Source organism: Podarcis vaucheri (assembly GCF_965113315.1).
Source record: "Podarcis vaucheri genome assembly, chromosome: Z".
Taxonomy (NCBI): Eukaryota; Metazoa; Chordata; class Lepidosauria; order Squamata; family Lacertidae; genus Podarcis; species Podarcis vaucheri.
In genome coordinates, this window is record NC_138758.1 from 44,519,606 (window position 1) to 44,533,071 (window position 13,466).

A 13,466-nucleotide genomic window follows, 5' to 3' on the forward strand; every position below is an offset into this window, starting at 1 on the left:
CCTCTTCATCCTGGAGAAGAGTGACTAGTGGGGTGCCACAGGGTTCTGTCTTGGGCCCGGTCTTATTCAACATCTTTATCAACGACTTGGATGATGGACTCAAGGGCATCCTGATCAAATTTGCAGATGACACCAAACTGGGAGGGGTGGCTAACACCCCAGAGGACAGGATCACACTTCAAAACGACCTTGACAGATTAGAGAACTGGGCAAAAATAAACAAGATGAATTTTAACAGGGAGAAATGTAAAGTATTGCACTTGGGCAAAAAAAATGAGAGGCACAAATACAAGATGGGTGACACCTGGCTTGAGAGCAGTACATGTGAAAAGGATCTAGGAGTCTTGGTTAACCACAAACTTGACATGAGCCAACAGTGTGACGCGGCAGCTAAAAAAGCCAATGCAATTCTGGGCTGCATCAATAGGAGTATAGCATCTAGATCAAGGGAAGTAATAGTGCCACTGTATTCTGCTCTGGTCAGACCACACCTGGAGTACTGTGTCCAGTTCTGGGCACCACAATTCAAGAAGGACACTGACAAACTGGAACGTGTCCAGAGGAGGGCAACCAAAATGGTCAAAGGCCTGGAAACGATGCCTTATGAGGAACGGCTAAGGGAGCTGGGCATGTTTAGCCTGGAGAAGAGGAGGTTAAGGGGTGATATGATAGCCATGTTCAAATATATAAAAGGATGTCACATAGAGGAGGGAGAAAGGTTGTTTTCTGCTGCTCCGGAGAAGCGGACACGGAGCAATGGATCCAAACTACAAGAAAGAAGATTCCACCTAAACATTAGGAAGAACTTCCTGACAGTAAGAGCTGTTCGACAGTGGAATTTGCTGCCAAGGAGTGTGGTGGAGTCTCCTACTTTGGAGGTCTTTAAGCAGAGGCTTGACAACCATATGTCAGGAGTGCTCTGATGGTGTTTCCTGCTTGGCAGGGGGTTGGACTCGATGGCCCTTGTGGTCTCTTCCAACTCTATGATTCTATGATTCTATGAAAACATTTCATTCCCTCAGAATGCTCTATGGTGGACATCTTTGGTGGCACTTGAAGCATCTGAGAACTGGGAGGGAGGCATGGACCATCTTCATTTCCCCCAGCACTTCCTGTATCTGCCACCAGGGCTGGGGCTATGAGAGCAACAGCCACCACCCAGGGAGGAACTCCTGGCCGGTCGAGCTTCTTCGTCACTCAATGGACTCATGTGCCAGTAGACTCAGTAGCAGAATGGCATTTGCTGGAACATCAGAGAACAAACGGTGGGAGCCTCACATATATATTTGCCCTGGTGCAGTGGCTATTTGCATCACTGTCTGTTTTATTGTGTTTCAAATATATTATAAAGGTAAATAGTACCTCGGGTTAAGAATTTTGCTTCAGGATGAGAGCAGAAATCGGGCGGCGGCGGCACGGCAGCAGTGGGAGGCCCCATTAGCTAAAGTGGTGTCTCAGGTTAAGAACAGTTTCAGGTTAAGAACGGACCTCCGGAACGAATTAAGTATGTAACCAGAGGTACCACAGTATATACTTGCCAATGAGAATTATACCATATGCATATAATTCTAGTCCATGGAAGTATATGCCATGATAAATGTGTTAGTCTTTAAGGTTCCACAGGACATTTTGTTGCTTAACCTCAAATAGTGTTTTGAGTCAGTAGCGGGGGGGGGGGGAGTAGGAAATGAATTGCTTATTGTTCTTTCCATACCTTCATACCAGCTTTCCCCCATCAATTCACAGCTGGGAAAAGACACAGTGCAGAACCTCTGATAAAAGCCAAACCATCTTTTAGTTGGCTTGTTCTTTTACTCATGTAAACCTTATAGGGCTGTTGCTACTCTGTGTGTGTGTTTTGCACAATTTAAACAATATTAATATGTATTGGCTCATTTATCAGCTTTTCTGTTTTACTGAAGAAACTGTTGCCAACATGTGGTAAAATCTTCTATTGACTATATCACCCTAAACTTGGACCTCTCCCTTGGTAGGTCTCCTTTCCCACTTGGACACATGAAATCCTTCTTGTTTGGTTTTACAAATACTGCAAAGGCATTAATGCCTATGGGGAACATGCAGGTTTCATTAGAAGAACAAATGAGGAAGCTTCTTCCCCAAATACATGCCACCCAAAATGTAACAGACTTCACAAAAGCAGCTGGTTTCCAAATAAGGAGATGCACTAGAGTTTAAATCTATGTCAAAGTGGCACCAGGTGATCTAGATGCCCTGCTTAACCCCACATGTGTGACAAAACCCAAATATAAGAAAAGACTCACATCTACTACTCCAGACTTCAGCCTTATCCCTTCGGGAAGAGGAATCTGATCTCAAGGTTATGGGACTTCAGGAAATGAAGCCCGGACAGAAGTGGTGGTGAAGGGTAACAGCATCAGAATCAGCAGCCACAAAATGCATCATCCAACCTCTTCTTTAGTTTCATTCCCTATGTCAGTAGTCAATTCAATTTGGGACCTCCTAAACAGTGGTGCCCTCCCCTGCTGCTACCTGGACCTTCATGATCTGAGGCTCTAAGCTAGGATTGCCTGATCAGGAGCATCCCAGACTCTGAGATTTCAGGATCCAAACCAGAATCAAGGATGTCATGGGAGACGGTCTTGGTGATGTCCCACTACTGAGCCATGGAGATGGAGGTTAATTGGGGGAGGGGATGAGGATCAGAGGAAGGCAGATCCCCAGAGAGCCATAATTTGCAGCTGGCTCCTATTAGGCTAAAGCTTGCATGCTGCACACATAAGTCTTCTTAAAAAAAAAATCAAGCCACTCTCACCCACCTGCAGATTCAGGCAAACCTAGAGGGGGCCAGGTAAACCTGCATACTTCAGGTCAGCTATGGAGAGCTCCAGACCTCCAGAGCTAACCCTGCTCTAAGCCATAGCTTACTTAGCTTGCTTGTCTGGCTGTCAGCAGCTGGAAGGCTGCCGGCCTAGATAAACAGCACACAGTGGTGGTAATTACAAGAATGGAACAAAGTTCAAACTAAAGAATGCAATATTAAGATATAATAAAACAGGCAGGAGAAGTTATTATGTAAAGAACCAGAAGAGGAAGTTGAGGGAAATCGATGGTATATCATGCCCATAAAAATGGCAAAAATGTATAGAACAGGCTCCAATAAATGTTGGAAGTGTAAAGAGAAGGAAGGCATGTTTTATCACATGTGGTGGAATTGCAACATAATCTTTTTTAAAAATTGGGGGACTTCCGGTCTGCTGTGGATCGGAAATGGTGGAGCAGCTCATGTCGTCTGATTAAAGGGAGACCGTTCTGAGGCTGTTTGGGCATTAGGAGAGAGTGCCAGGGCTAGGCACCCCCCTAGAGAACCCCATGGATGAAGTGGAGCATTGAGAGGACCAGTGGAGTGATTATACTCCCGCAACCTCCTGTGAACCCGCTGCTGCCACGAGGTGAGTGGAGCGGGGGAGGAAAAGCAGTTGAGATTGCTCACGGCTTCACCACAACCCTACAGTCAAAGCCACAAGTTGTCACCGAAAGCAGCAGATTTTCCAGCAAGGTCTTTGGATCTAAATCTTATTTAAGGAGAAAATTGGAAGCTTTTAAAATAAAAAGTTGATTTGGCGGAAACGGAAACAACACAGGAAGTCAACTTCCGTTTTCTGGCTCACAGGCAATTACAACGGCGGGAAGGTAAACAGTGTTTCCATGCACTGCTCTGGTTTGCCAGAAGCAGCTTAGTCATGCTGGCCACATGACCCGGAAGCTGTCCCTTGGCCTATAGAGCAAGATGAGAGTGCAACCCCAGAGTTGTCTGTGACTGGACCTAACGGTCAGGGGTACCTTTACCTTTAATCTTCATGAACCAAAGAAATCCCACCCTGAACGATAAATAGTCCAAATTTCCCCCAGAAAACTTGGGGGGAGGGCCAACTAGAGACTTAGACATTTGCAAGTCCTCTTCTTGAGCTAACTGCTTGTTCTGCTCCCCAAAAGCTCCTGCTAGATGATCGAGCTGTGATTTAAGTTTCACATATTGTTACCATATAGGGGTCAGCTTCAGTGCCCGTCACCCCTGCCCCCCTCAGCGCGCCTCCAGCTGCTCCTTGCTCTTCAGACATCCCGACTCTTTCCTGGCCATCTGATGTGAAGAGTGGAGATGCTTCAAGCTGGCAGGAGCTGGCAGGCTATTGGCATAGATAAACAGCACACAGTGGTGGTAATTACAATAAGATTTATTGTATACAGTCATTAGCCTCAGAGCCGCACACACTAGCAACTATCCATCGCAATTCAATTGAAGCATCTGAGCCATCATCGCATCCCCGAGAGGAAACAGGAAAGTGTCCACCCCTCCTCCTTTTTGATTGATGCCTCTCTTTGACCTTTGTTCTTCTGCAAACTCTTAGACTTTCAGGGTCAGCTCCCACCCCTTCTTCTGCTGAAGATTCTCCCCTCCCCTGAGAGGTGACTAATGGCCGCTCACCAGAGGGTTGGCCTGCATCCAGCCCAATCTCACTGTATTGATAAGGTACATTCCCGCCTCCTTCTGGAAAGGGGGACTCTAACCCACTGCTTTTGGCTGGCTGAGAGAAAGGCACGTCTCTATCTCCCCCTTCTGACTGGCTGCCTTCCCCCCTGCTCGGACTGTTCCTCTGGACTGTGGGAAGCTATGTCCATGACACTGGCCCTGAGTAAGTCCCCTAATTATGTTGACCACCAGCACTGGGCCTGCTATGAAAACAGGCCTTGCTCAGTTGTCCTTTTGCAAATGCCAGTGTCATCTTGAAATAATGTCTCATTGGAGCAGTTATGGTTCTTTCCAGAAAGAAGAGAGGAGAAAGAATATAATTAGGCTTGGTTGGCAGCACAAAAATGCACAAATAAATATGTATCATGCGACCAAGTCACCAGGAGGGGCACATTCTGCTGTAATTATGCAAATAAATCCACAGGGTGCTCTCTGGGATCAACCGCCTTGTACATTTGTATTAATCAGAGGCAATGTAACTGACAAGGGAATCTATTGCACTGCTTTCCTGGCAAGAGGCACATCTAATGGCAGAGGAGTCTGCACCACAGTCTGCTGCAGAAGGCAGAGTTCTGCCTGCCTTATCTCAACAAGTCCTTTAGGTATCTGGGGGAGGCCACCAAACCCGCTACAGCTCTGAATAAATAACACTTTCTCCACTTCAAAGTTCACCAGTTCAACCCTCCACAATGCACACATACAAATGTTGATTGTCCCCTGGAATTTGCACTGTTTTTCATATCCTCCTTCTCTGTATAGGATGCTGGGGCATCTGTTTAATGTAAAGATGTTTGCATATCCTCAGATGAACTTTTCTGACACTTCAGCAAGAACAGCTGGATTTGGGGGCAAATAACACAGCCCTGGATTTTGTATTCAAGGCCCCGAGCTGCCTGATTTGTCCCCAGGTTGAAGCCTCTACTTTATCAAGCAGCAGATGAAAAAAGGCAGTTGGTTTCTGGTGTTTCTCTGATATATTTCCCCTTCTTTCTTCTTTTTTTTAAGAACAAAACAAAATAGATTTTCTAACCATTTAAGAAAGATGATAAATGTTTTGTTTGGAATGGGGCAAGATCTGTTTTTACCATAAGAACAGTGGTATTCAATCTGACCCATAATCTGTCTTGCCCAGTGAACAGATTGGGTGCCAGGATCATATCAGTGACTATAACAGTCAGTTCTGATAATTTCACGTCACACTGGAGTGTGACCAAGACACATTGATTGAGGAACCAGCTTGTGGGGGGAAGAAGGCAATCCTCCAGGGTGCTAATGCCTCCCCTAGGCCCTCTACCCCCCCACCCATCTCCTGCCCAATGAGGCCCTAGTTGCCATAGTGGGTGAATAAGACTAACTTCACATCAGGTCTTTCCATTTCTTTGCCAGAAAAAGCAGCTTGTGAGGGCTTGTGGGGGGCAGGGAGCAGCTCTGATGGTGAGTAGGCTGCAGGCAGAATTTGAAACTTAATAGTTGAGAATGGGGTTTGGGAAGAGTACGAGAGCTCTCCAAACCTTCTCTTTACTGAATCTGGTAGCTCAGACATCTCCAGCATAGGTGCCCTTGATGTGTTATTGGACTCCAACTCCTATCAGTCTCAGCCAGCATAACAAATAGTCAGTAATGATGGGAGCTGCAGCCCACCAAGAACACAGGTTTGGGGAATACGGTGATTAGCTTTTGGCTGTGTTGGAGGATTCAGGACAAACGAAAGGAAGTGCTTCTTAATACCATGCATAGTATGAGGCAATGATGGCCACCAACCTGGGTAGCTTTAAAAAAGGATTAGACAAATTCATGGAGGTAAAGGCTATCAGTGGTTGCCAGTCCATTTGCTTTGCCTCCACAGTTGGAGGTAATAATGTTTCTGATTACCAGTTGCTGGAAACCACAGTAGGGGAATGTTGTTGCACTTGGGTCCTGCTTCCAGGCTTTTCAAAGGCATCTGGTTTGCCACTGTGATAAAAGGATGCTGCCACTGGCTTGATCCAGCAAGACTTCTCTTTGGTTCATATGTTGTAATATACTAGGGAGTTTAAATTGATTATCACACAGCGTGCCATTCACCCAGCCCTCAAGGCTTTCCAGGTACTAGGGACATCTTAACGTTCCTGTCTTCTCATTTCATGTGAAGGAGAGTCATAGGAAGGTGCCTTAACACTATGTCATGCTATCTATCCAATCACCACAGATTCTCTACTCCAATTGTCAGCAGCTCTTCAATGGTTTCAGAGAGCTTTCCCCATCACCCTGCTACCTGTTCTTTTTTAAAAACAAAAAACCCTGGAAATGCCATGGATTCAATCTGGGTCTTCTTCACTGACACTGGCGTATCCCCCAGCCCCTGCACACACATTTAACCATATGAAAGCCCATAGTAAAAAAGTGGGATGCGGGTGGTGCTGTGGGTTATACCACAGAGCCTAGGGCTTGCCAATCAGAAGGTCGGCAGTTCGAATCCCCGTGATGGGGTGAGCTCCCGTCGCTTGGTCCCTGCTCCTGCCAACCTAGCAGTCTGAAAGCATGAAGTGCAAGTAAGTAAATAGGTACCACTCCAGCAGGAAGGTAAACGGCATTTCCGTGTGCTGCCCTGGTTTGCCACATGACTTGGAAGCTGTACGCTGGCTCCCTCGGCCAATAAAGCAAGATGAGCGTGCAACCCCAGAGTCGTCCGCGACTGGACCTAATGGTCAGGGGTCCCTTTACCTTTACCTTTAAGCCCATAATGTGGAGCCTCATTCCCACTTGCCTGCTCAGCACCCTTGTCAAAATCTATGTTTTCTCATGCCATGCATCCCTCCAGATGTTTGTGACAAGGGTACCATAGGCATCCTGTGCCAGACATGGGGAACCATTAGCAGTGGGGAGAAAATGGGAAGATGGGAGTGTGGATTTAAAAAGACTCATTTATCAGCTGACTGATAAATATGTGCGTACATTAGAATCACAGAACTGTAGAGTCAGAGTGGGCACCAATGGTCATCTAGTCTAGGCCCCAGCAAATGCAGGAAATCCACTGCTACAGCATCGGGGAAGGGCTGTAGCTCAGTGGTAAAACACCTGCTTTGCATGCCGAAGACCACAGGTTTAATCCCCAACACCTCCAGGCAGAGTTGGGAGAGACTCCCTGTCTGAACACCTAGAGAACTACTGCCAGTCACTATCCTGAATGTGTACTCTTACTGGCAGACAATGAAGAGCAGGGGTGGGGAACCTCAACCCCAGGGGGCAAATGTGGTTCTTGTAGCCTCTCTGTCTGTCCTTTGAGGCTCTTCACATGCTACAGGTCCTCACTAGCCACTCTTCTCCCCAGCCCATGGTCCTTGGTGCTCCTGCTTTGCATCCACCTTGAGTGCTTTCTCCTGGCTGAAATGAGTCATTTAACTCTGATAATGCCTCTATTTCACCTGGGTGGAGGATGGAAAGGGGTGGGAGAATGTGTGTAGAAACTAATGCAAAGGTAACACTAACATTTGTCCCCCCCCCCCACTTTCATCTCTGGCCCCACTGGTATGTGGCCTCGCAAAAGTTGCCCCAAAGGAAATGCGGCCCTTGGGATGAAAAATGTCCCATCCTCATCTACTCTAGAGGGAAATAGGGAAGACAGGGTATTGATCAGAGCTTCACTTTTACTGAAGTATCAGCAAATGCTTATCCAAATTCCATTCCAGCCAAAAAGGACCTTAACTGACTGCCAATGCAATTAAACAGAGAAGGGGGGAATAAAAGAATCAAAACTGCCTGTGGTCAGCTTTCTAAATGGCTATGGTGTCCTGGATCCCACAACAGAGACTCTTACTTGAGATTAAGGCATATATCTTTATTGAGATAGAGTAGAATTACAAGCTCAGCAACAGGTAGCAAGTCTCAGCAGCCATTATGCTCAGGTTAGTGACTAGAAAGGCAAGACTAGGCAGGCCAGAAGCAGCACTTCCAGCTGATGGAATGCAAGATCAGGGCGAAGAATTCAGAGGTGTATGGAAGCAGTGGCATCCCAATGAGTTAACATGGCCACCTGCCAAGCATTTTGAGACTGTTAAGCATGCAAGTGCTCACTACATCACAGGGGAATGTGACAATTCCCAGTGATAGGAACATCACTGAGTCCTAGACAACCAGTCTGTGACCCACCCCCTTCTGACTCTCATTCACCCACTACTAGCAATTGGTTTAATTTTGTTTGATTGTTTGTTTGTTATATTTGTGTCCCACCTTTCCTCCAAGGAGTTCAAGGTGGCACACATAGTTCTCCTCTTCATTATATCCTTACAACAAACCTGTGAGGTCACCCAGTGAGCACCATGGTCAACTAAGGATTTGAACCCTGGTCTCCCAGGTCCTAGTCTACCACTCTAACCACTACATCATACTGGTTGATTCCCTCCCCAGATTGTATTCCCATGAATCTCTAGCTGGGGTGGGGTGGGGGTGGATTCCCCAACCAGAGTAGGCACATCCTGGGAGAGGGAAGTAACTGCCTCCTCCAGGCTCTGTTCCCTAGTCTCAACCCCCTCCAACACATGTCAGCCTTCTGTTCTCCATCCTTGTCCATCTCACCTTGCCAATGCATGAGCCTGGCAATACCTCAGGGCTCTTGAAACTGGGAACAAAAATTCACCGAGAGACAAAAGAACGTAGGCTGGGTCTTTAAAAACCAAACCAAACCTCAGCCTTTAGGTGATGTGGGTTGATGGCTTGGATTTCCCATGCTTTTTGTTTGGCTGATTAATAGCCCCAGAAAGTGGCTTTCAAGGTCAGGTAAAGTAGGGAGGGAGGACATCAAAACCTTCTGCAAACACCTACAGTAAATGGCTGCTACAAGGAGAGAGATAGAAAACCTCCTGGTAATATAAACCTGTAGGATGGAGTCCTGCCTTCTGGAAGAGTGGTGATACCCTCCCAGGCTTCCCAGTATCCAAAACAGTTTGCCTCTGAATGCCAGCTGCTGTGAAACACAAATGAGGAAATTGCTGATGCAGCAAGGTCCTGCTTGTCAGTTTGCCATTGAGGCATCTGATTGGACACTGAGAGAACAGGATGCTGGACTAGATGGGCCTTTTGCCTGATCCATTAGAGCTCTTCTTATGAACTTAAGGAGATGATCTGCCCGTTATCCATGCCACAATAATGCCCACAGTGCATTACTGCAATGCTCAGGTCCCCAATGAAAATGGACGTTGCAAGAATCAGGTGGTATCCACAGGTGATAGTTGACACCAAGCAAATTAGCCAAAATGTCTAGTTCTAAAGGTGATCTATGCTGGAAGTGCAAAGAAACAACCAGCACATTTTATCATTCATGGTGGTCTTGTAGAATAATAAAAGAATTTTGGGAGATGCTGTATAATGAACTTAAGAAAATGTTTAGAAGAATGTTTTCCCCAAACCCAGAAGCTTTCCTTCTGGGAATAATAACAACAGAAATCCCACGAAATCAAATTACTCTATGGATGTATGCGACCACAGCTACCAGAATTCTGGTAGCTCAAAAGTGGAGAACAGATGAAGTACTGCCACATGAAGAACGGCACCTTAAATTATTAGAATATATAGAACTTGCCAGCATAACAAATAGATTCAGAAACAAAGACAACAAAAAATTAAAAGAGGGTCGGACATTTTATATAGATTATATGGAAAAACATTATAACAAAAAAATAAGCATGACAGGCTGCCAAAAAATACTCAGCAGTAGAGGTTATATAAGGTAATGAAAAGAACTTAGTAGAGTAAGAAAATGCAGTTGAAAAGATAGCAGTTAGAAAACTAAGGAAAGAGTGGAAGGGGAGTCAAAAGTAAGGTTTATAAGAGTCAAACAAATCGGAGGAGTAAGTTATGTTACTACTAGTATTCATTTATATATGTCTTATATTTATGTTATTTTTTCTTAAAGGTAAAGGTACCCCTGACCATTAGGTTCAGTCGCGGATGACTCTGGGGTTGTGGCGCTCATCTCGCTCTATAGGCCAAGGGAGCTGACATTTGTCCACAGACAGTTTATCCAGGTCATGTGGCCAGCATGACTAAGCCGCTTCTGGAGAATCAGAGCGGTGCACGGAAACGTTTACCATCCCGCTGGAGTGGTACCTATTTATCTACTTGCACTTTGATGTGCTTTCAAACTGCTAGGTTGGCAGGAGCAGGGACCGAACAACGGGAGCTCACCCCGTTGTGGGAATTCGAACCGCCAACCTTCTGATTGGCAAGCCCTAGGCTCTGTGGTTTAGACCACAGCACCTCCTGTGTCCCTTATTTTTTCTTATTATCCTGTATATAATACAGTATGCTTTGATGATATGACAAAACAGAAAAGCAAATTAAAAATATATCCAAGAGAGAGAGAGAGAGAGAATAGGATGTTGGAGTAGATGGGATGCTGGTCTGATCCATAAGTGCCTATCTTATGATTTTATAGAATGAATCACTCTACCCCTGCTTCTCTATGGTTGAAGATCTATTTGCTTAGTATTTGTCGCCAAATGCTTCCCCTACCCCACAAGCACACACACGGCTGCATCCAGAGTCAAATGAAAGTGCCTGAGTATTGTTGCCATGACTTGGTCCTTTAGATGTTTTCATTGCTTGCCGCCACAAGATGGCATTGTGGATTTAAGGGAAAATAGCAGAAGCAAGCAAGCAAGGAGGGAAGCAGACAAGGAAAAGCATAAGGAAGGGAAAGGAAAGGTAGAGGTGGTGGAGTTCTTCCCCTTGCATTAATGGCATACAAGAGTTGGTTACTTCAAACAACCTATCATACTTCAGTCATCATACATCCTTTTTGAGAACTGGTGGGTGGGAGGGGTGAAAATAGTTGTGTGAATATCCCAATGCATGTTCCAGCTGTTTATTATGGTCCTGTCAGTGGCAGCAGCAATGCTCCTGGCTGCCAATTTCCTGTAACCTACAAAGCTGCAGAATAAATACAAAACTTGCCTCCACCAAGACCTGGCTTCAGTTGTCATTCCATGACATCATTATGAAGCCAAATCAGAGTGAAGGCAATTCTTGACCCCACATTCTGGAGCCTTGTGGGTTGCAAAAGAAGAAAAGAAGTCCAGCAACAACTAGCAAGTTTGCTCTGCACTTTGCTTTTGTTAGAGCTCCCCCTAAAACAACTGACCCCAGCCAATAAAACTTGATCACTGTGTTCACAGGCTGTCAGTAGAGCCTGTCAGTCATGAGAAACTGGGATCCCTGGAGAATGCATGCTCCGAGCCAGATTCTCCAGTAGAACCAGCCCCTTTCAAACCTACAGCCTCACAATCCCTGAAGCCTGCTTGATGCACAGGCATTACCATGAGTGCCAAATTGTGGGTTCCCAGAGCCATGCATGCCATGCAGCATGTATTGCCAGGCACTGAAACTGGAGCCACTTGGAGCACTTTAGATATGTGGCCCCTGCTATGTGGGTTTGAAATGTTTCAGCACCATTTCCACTATGCAGAGACAGGGGACCTTTTAGGATGGTCTGCCCTTGGAGGTTGATGAATCCGAGTGGTTTCCAAACAGCTCTGGGGTTTAATCCAGCCAATATAGCTGGTCAAAGCCCTGGACGATCTGTGGAACATCCAGTGGTTCAGGCTGCAGACACAATTACCCCTGAACACCCTTACCCATTTCATAGAGCCCGTATATTCCCAAGCTTAGGGTAAAGAAGCAATCTAGGAGAAAGCTCGAATGCATGTCAGGAAAACTCCAGATGAATACAACCAAACCCTGGTAAGTGTGTATTTTCAAGCTTACTCAGTGGCAGTGAAGACAGCAAAGAAGGCATACTTTGCTACCACCTCACTATGCCACCCAGCAGAGCTTTTCCAGGTAGTGTGGGGCCTTTTGCAGAGTGGCCCCCCAAAAAAGTAGTGGAACCAATGGTCGCTCACTGCGATTTGTTTGCCAAGCATTTTGAGGTTGAAATCACTTGCATTCATTAAGACATTGATTCTGCTGTTATAGCAGATCATTCTCATGGGGTGCCCAGAGCACAGTCTATTCCTGTTTTATTGGATGAGTTTCAGTTGATGCAGCTCAAGGATGTGGACAAGGCACTTGGATTGATTTGGGTTACTACCTGTAATCTGGACCCTTGCCCCTCTTGGCTGATAAAATCCAGCAGAGAGGAGACAGCTGTCTGGGGCAGAGACATGGCCAATGCATCTTTACAAGAGGGGGTTGGTCTCTGCCTGTTCAAAGCAGGCAGTGACAAAACCATTCTATAGATTCTGAGAACTTAGGTAACCACAGGTCAGCTGCCAACACACACACACACACACACACACACACATGATTTTTAATTGAGATTTTCCCATAATACAGTAAAATTGCAGCTACAAAACAAAGGTGAAAAATGGAAGAATATAATAAAGGGACAATAGAAAAAGAGAGGAAAGAAATAGAAAGATAAAATAAAGAAAGGAAAGGAAAGATTAGCAAAAAATACCAAAGAGGAACTTCAAATTTTCCACCTTTACAGAAAAGAAGAAAATATGATTAGTTAAAACTTTCGGTCCATGGGAACATCCAACTTCACTTTCTGTTAAACAATATTTCTTTTATGTTAAAGTGTCTCAGAATCATTCATTTCCTTTTCCTACATAAAGTCCAAGGTAGGTTCCCTAATTGTTATTTATTAACCGTTTTTCCCCTTTTAATTTTACCTCTATTAATTCCCAACACCATTATGCAATATATAATAATACTAAATGCTTCCATCCATGTCCATATTAAAGTCTCCCTAGTATTCCATTTTTTTCTCATTATATAGCTGCTCATTCATGTCCAGTTTCATATATTCAGTTCCATGACCTGCTGTATTCCATTTCCTGTTGTGCCTACAATAGTATCCTGATCTCCTCTACGACATTCCATTTTCATTTTTTTTCCAGTCTTTCTCCAGAGGTAATACCATAACTTTAATAGCAACATTCTCTGAATTTGCTCCAGATAAAGAAAACGATACTAG

At 45.2% G+C, this 13,466-nt stretch overlaps 1 long non-coding RNA gene across 3 annotated transcripts in view; it reads right to left on the bottom strand.

Moving 5' to 3' along the window:
* The window catches only part of LOC309524412, a 41,537-nt gene that overhangs the window by 7,257 nt on the left and 20,814 nt on the right, over positions 1 to 13,466 (bottom strand). For all 3 annotated transcript variants that reach the window (XR_014215895.1, XR_014215896.1, XR_014215897.1), the window contains exon 2: positions 4,023 to 4,166. This is a non-coding gene — a long non-coding RNA (uncharacterized lncRNA). The remainder of the gene's footprint in view (positions 1 to 4,022; positions 4,167 to 13,466) is intronic.